General features: G+C 39.4%; 1 pseudogene across 1 annotated transcript; it reads right to left on the reverse strand.

Annotated features, from left to right (window-relative positions):
• Positions 1-316: 316 nt before the first annotated feature.
• LOC116089082 lies at positions 317-1,638 on the reverse strand (annotated as a pseudogene). Its single transcript, XR_004118144.1, has one exon. The product of XR_004118144.1 is annotated as an aspartate aminotransferase, mitochondrial pseudogene (transcript).
• Between the last annotated feature and the right edge of the window lie 4,235 nt (positions 1,639-5,873).

Below are 5,873 nucleotides of genomic sequence, written 5' to 3' on the forward strand. Positions count from 1 at the left end.
CTAATATGAGAGGCTATACCAGGGTCCACGGGAGAGCCCCTGATAACATCTGAGGCTTCAGGTAGAGCTTCTGACCTATTCCAATGCTGTGGCTGACAGGTTTTTGGTGCTGTGATTTTTCTTGCATGTTTAAACTTTCAGAAAAGCTTGAGACAAAAGGATGAGGGAGTTTGGTTTAGAGCAGACGAAGTTCAAGATACCAGCCATGGAAGCCTCCGCCCTACCTCTTTTCCAAGGCACTGGATCAGTCGCAGAGCATTATGCACCGTGGTTGGAAACAAAATCTACTCACCACCATCCACCCTCCCTCAAGGCTGAAGGGAAAGTGGTCTCTGTTCCTTCGCACCTGGGAATTATTTGGTGACCTGCTGAATGGCATGGGCAAGGTGGCCAACATTGCCAGAGGTGACCCCTGCCACAGAGATAAGCCCATCCTTTGTCATGTAGACCGAGAACTCCTTGGTCAACAGCTCCACCTGCTTGGGCTTTAAGCTGGTGAAACAGAACATGCTGATCTGGTCAGTGATGTGTTGCCAGTTGTGGGGAGAGCCCTCTTTCTTCAGGGTGGAGACCAGCTGGGTCTTCATGCTGCTGATGCAGTCAGCCATGCCTTTCACTTCTTGCAACCAATGCTTCCGCAAGTCTGGAGAAGTCAGGATGGAGGTGGCAATCCGGGCCCCATTAAGAGATGGGTTGGAATACAAGGGGCAGATCAAGATCTGCAGCTATGACTCCACCCTTTTGGCTTCTTCCTCATCTTTGCAGACCACTGTGAAGGCTCCCACCCGCTCACCATGCAGGCCCATGTTCTTGGCATACTATTGACAGAGGCAGACATTGATGCCCTGCTCGATGAAGTGCTGCACGGTCCAGGCATCCTTATCACCATCTCCACAGGCAAAGCCTTGATAGGCCATGTTGAAGAATAAAAAGAAATTATTTTTCTTCACCACGGACGCCGTTTCCTTCCACAGCTCTGGAGGTGAGTCCACGCCCGTGGGGTTGTGAGAGCAGGCATGAAGGAGGAGAACACTCTGCTCTGGGATTTTTGATATGTCTGCTAGGACTCTGGAGAAATCAAAGCCACAAGTCCTGGGGTCGTAGTAGCGACAACCTTGAAGCTGCATGCCAGCATCCCTGAAGATGGGTGTGTGATTTCCTCAGGATGGTTTGGGCAGAAAGACATCTCGGCTGAACTTACAAAAAACTTTGCAGAAAACTGGCTCCAACACTTAGGGCTCCAGTCCCGGAAATGGTCTGTACAGTGACAAACCAGCTGCTTTTCAACACTTTGTTGTTCTCACCCAGGGCCAGTTCTGCAGAAACCTTACAAAATTCAGTCAGTCCCCCAATGGACAGGTATTCTTTGTCCAAATTTTTTGCAGCAATCTGGGCCTCTGCCTTCTGGACACTGGATGGGGGTGGCACGTAAGGCTTTCCATCATCATCCTGGTAGGCACCAACTCCCAGGTTCATCTTCTTGCTGTTGGTATCTCTCTTAAAGGCTTCGGTAACTTCCAGGATGGGATCTGGAGGTCCCATTTCGGCATGGGTCCACCAGGGGCTGGGTCTGGCAAAGACTGCAGCAGCAAGGCCTGAGTGAAAGGCAGAAGCCATACTGGAGTGCAGGAGGGCCATGATGGGCGGTAAGACAGCAGTGGATGGTGGTAGAGCAGAGATCGGGGAAGATTTATGTCTTACTTTCTTTACTGCAAGTGTTTGAAATGACACACTACTCCACCCTGATTTAGAGCTTGACTTTTTCAGAAAGAAAGTAGCAGAGGGTTTACAATGGGTAGTTAGCCTAGTTTGATTTAACAACTTTGAATACACAGAAAGCTTTAGTAGACATCTAGTACGATTTACTTCTTATTTCTTCTATTAATGTGTAGAAAGCATCATTTCAAAATGCATAAGTAAATTATTCCTGGTTTCGCCTTTTGGTACCATACTTCTACCAAATATTATATTCATATTTCCAGTCCCACCTTTCTTCCATGGATATTTAGATTTCTCCTCCAAGATAATTTAAATTTAGAATGACCTCTTCTATTTAGGGACAAAAAGAGGTATAATAAAAATTTTCTTTTTTACATAATGTTTCAACTAATCAACATTTCTAAATTTGAATGAATATACCTCCCATAGTATAAAACGTAGCCTTTTCCTATAGCTCTTTTTAAACACACACCCATGCACACAGACAGACCCCACCACATTTATACTTGTACACATAGAGCAAGCTATATGAACTATGAAGCAATAAGTCATAACCTTAACTCTATCTGGACCAATTAAAATACTGACAATGTGGATACATTTTGTTGATTTACTCTCTCATGAAATTTCAAGGAAAGACTAAACTATAGCACATTTATAATTTATTGGTTTTTTTTCCCTCAGATTAGAAATTCTTTTCCCATATGTCAAGTTGGGTTTGCTAATGGAACACAGGAAAAAGAGAGAATCTTCTCATGGGCACTAGGCAGGCACCCTGCTACAATTAATGCCTCTTGAAACTTGTGCAATTTTTCTAAGAAAAACAATTGTTTCTTGAAATAAGAGTGTGATAAAAGAGGAAAGTGTTAAAGATTTGAAACACACATCAAAACCTTCTAGTTGTATCAAGAGGATACTTTTCATTTCTAAAAGAAATTACACTAATTAAATTAAAATTCTCTAGAAGGTGACAGAAGCAGGGTGGGGTAAGGAGATGGCTCTGTGGGGGAAGATAACTGCTGGGAAAGTTGAAAACACAAATTTGAGTCTCCAAAGCACAGGAGAAAAACAAACAGGTATGTCTGTATATGTCTATGACCCCTCAAAATGAGGTCAGAGACAGGCAGATCCAATGAGCTCTCTAGCAGGCAGCCTAGCAGATATGGTGCAGATTTGGTACAGTAAAAGGTATTGCCCCAAGGAAATAAAGCTTGAAGTAACAAGAGATGCTTATCCTACTTTGACCTATGTATATATGAGCATAGGTGTTTAAACTTCAAAATTTATATGTATATCAAACACATATAACACAGAGAGATGGGGGAAGGGAAGGAGGGGGAAAGAGAGAGGGAGAGAGAGAGGAAGAGAGAGGGAGAGAGAGAGAGACAGAGAGAGAGAGAGAGAGAGAGAGAGAGAGAGAGAGAGAGAGAGAGAACATGCAAAGGCAGGCTTAATTCTCACTGAATACCCAGAAATACTGGAAGATGCATGATGAGCGATCCCATAAAAAGAGGCTATGAATGTCTTCACCTTGAACATACAAATAACTTATGGACAATGATTGATGCAGGCAAGTGTGTGCAACTAGAGTTTATATTTAAATCAAAGGAGATAACTCTGCTCCTTGTAACTTTTGATGTCTAGAGCTGGACTAGCATAGGTCTCCAAGTCCTCATGATGCTCTCAAGTTTTTAGTCTTTCCCTAAAGTACTATTACTATTTTAGCCTTTTTTAATTTTTGAATCTGGGTTGGTTTTGTTCTGTTACCTTCTGTCCCTTCACTGAAAAGGTCTTCTACACTGAAACACCTTTTCTTACTATAATCTATTCCTGGGACCACAGCCTAATTATGTTCCTCCAGGTAAGTTTTGTCTTCCTACCTTTGCTGGCAAGAGTTCGGTTATCAAATTTGAACAGCTATTCTAGCTTTATCAAAATGTTCACCATATATCTGCGGTAACCCCATCTTACTTTTTGGTTTCTTCCTTCTGAAAATATTTTTGGAAACTTGCTTTGTGTTGTCATTGCCTAGTTTTCTTAGATTGAGCCCAGAACCTATTATTAACCATCCAAGAATTCTAAATACTCATTCCTCTAAGGGAAGCAAAATCAGATTATTTTTTTAAATCAACTAAACCAAAGCAGAGATATTGATGTCTCTATTCTTACATTCAGCTATCTAATCAATAGACATTTATTTCTTTTTCTTGGTTTGCTGTCAATGACTCTTTTCTCTTCTCACAAGGAAACCAGGAAATTAGCATTGTGTATTTGTGTAAGCTACAATAAAGTTATAAGATCATTATCAATAAAGGTTCTGTTGATTTCAGAAACACTCTGGGACAATTTGTTCTTTTAGTCATTTTTTCTGTTCTTCAATAAAATAGAAATTGTCAGAGTCCAATAAACATTGTAACTATTTCATTGAAAGCTCTTTGTTTTAACTATTCAACCCTCATATTAGAGACTACAAGTGTTCATAGACAATAGAAAATAAACCAAATGTATGTCACTGTTCTAGGACAATTTTCCAGAAATCCAAGAAAGAAGCTTAGGTTTGTGGTCTCTTGCTTATCAATCCCTGTTTAAACAGTTTGTTCATGGGCTTTGAATATTACAAATGTTCTCCTAGTGCTTCTTATTTGTTTGTGGTTCCTACATTACCTAAATGTTTCTTTGTACAAATTAGAGAAAAGTCAAACATTTGTTTTATGAACCAGCATTGTGAAGAAATTAACACTTGGTGAGAATGAGTTCAGAAAATCAGTTCTTCTACATAAGTGAATTTAATAACCATGCTTCCTAGCAGTCAGTGGTAATAGAAATGTGGGCAAAAAATTGGGAGTGTGATGTGGGGCTGTGGGATATGGGAGGAGTTAGTGGAGGAGGGTAGCTGGGTATGATCAATACACATAAAAACACTGTATGAAATTCTCAAAGATAAATTAGAACATTATATTAAAATTGATAAAAAAAAAAAGTATCCCTCTTGTTTTCTAAAGTAAGAGATTGTCAAAAAAGAAAAAAAAAAGTCATTTCTAAGCTAGGGAAGATGGACATGTTGTTTGGTTTTGTCCTTTGATTTAAACTTGGTGACAGAATCCAGCCTGAACATTAATTAGTTCCCAGTTGCTACATTTGCAAGGCATAGAAACAGAGCCAAATAATAAAGGCAAGAGTGGCTTAGACTTTGACATTCCTCATGACTATCACCAGTTTCTTTCCTATATCAGCTAACAAACTCTACCCATCTACCAGTCAGTATGAATCCCATTTCAATAAAAAGCCCCACAGTTCTTCTTTTTGTTATCATCCATTGTTCTTTTTTTATTTAAAATAGGTTTTCATTCATTGATTGATGGTTACAGTGTCCCATTTGCTGGATTATCTTATGCTATAGCTTATAATATTTTTGTTTGTTCATTTACATGTCTCATGTTCAGCCAAAAGTCTGGAAACATCTGCCTAGAATGGGAATTGATCCCCAGAGTGGGAGTAGACATAAGGAGACAATTTCACCCTGACTACAGCAGGTGTAGCCAGAAGGCTGGAAACATCCACTCATATAAATTTCCTCGTTGCTATAAAATTTGATGCCACAGATCACTCTGACTTTTCCTCTTCTTGGGTTTCCCAGAATGTCTCTGCTCTGAAAAGTCTGCTATGTGATGAAACTGACCCATGAAATTCCACTCAATCTCCTCCGAACTCTCACTGTGACTACTTGGCTTGATACTGCAAACTTTAAAGCTTATCAATAATATAATTCTACTAAGAAAGTAATCAAAACTGAAAATGTGAAAGTTAATACATTTACTAAAATTTCTTCACCCATACCATGTTCTTTGAGACTGCAGTAAATACTGAGCTTGGATATTTCTTAAACACGATAAACAGGAAATATTTTCTTCCTCATTTTATTTTATGTTGGTTTGGCATAGGAACCAAGTAAATGTAATGAGTATGATTAAATATTCATAAAACTTATTTACAAATCACAATATCTCTAATGGAAATAACAGCAATCTATACAAAAGGAAGCATTAGGACTCATAACCACCCATAACATTTTGAGAAATGAAGCTATCTTTTTTTTTATTTTAGATATTTTCTTTATTTACATGTAAATTTCTCCATTCCCAGTTTCCCCTCCA

Source organism: Mastomys coucha, unplaced genomic scaffold (genome assembly GCF_008632895.1).
Source record: "Mastomys coucha isolate ucsf_1 unplaced genomic scaffold, UCSF_Mcou_1 pScaffold14, whole genome shotgun sequence".
NCBI lineage: Eukaryota > Metazoa > Chordata > Mammalia > Rodentia > Muridae > Mastomys > Mastomys coucha.